Source organism: Cynara cardunculus, assembly GCF_001531365.2.
Source record: "Cynara cardunculus var. scolymus isolate 2C chromosome LG 2, CcrdV1, whole genome shotgun sequence".
Classification (NCBI taxonomy): Eukaryota; Viridiplantae; Streptophyta; class Magnoliopsida; order Asterales; family Asteraceae; genus Cynara; species Cynara cardunculus.
In genome coordinates this window covers 19077948-19078184 of record NC_037529.1, presented here as the reverse complement: position 1 = coordinate 19078184, position 237 = coordinate 19077948, and positions in this window count along the sequence as shown.

The following is a 237-nucleotide window of genomic DNA, read 5'->3' as shown; positions in this document are numbered from 1 at the left end:
ATGGGAATCGACTCGAGAGAGTGATTTTTAACAAAGAGATTTGTTTGTCCATATATTTTGAATACACCATCGTGTCACTATCCCCGGTCCGGACACCACATAGAGATATGGGTGGAAAGCTATAAGATAGTGAAATGGTGAAGTCCGAGAGGAATGCCTTCAAAATAAATGGTGGAACTTAGTTTCGAAACACTGCTTGCTGTAACATTCCTTTGGCATTGCTACAGTATTGGCTGC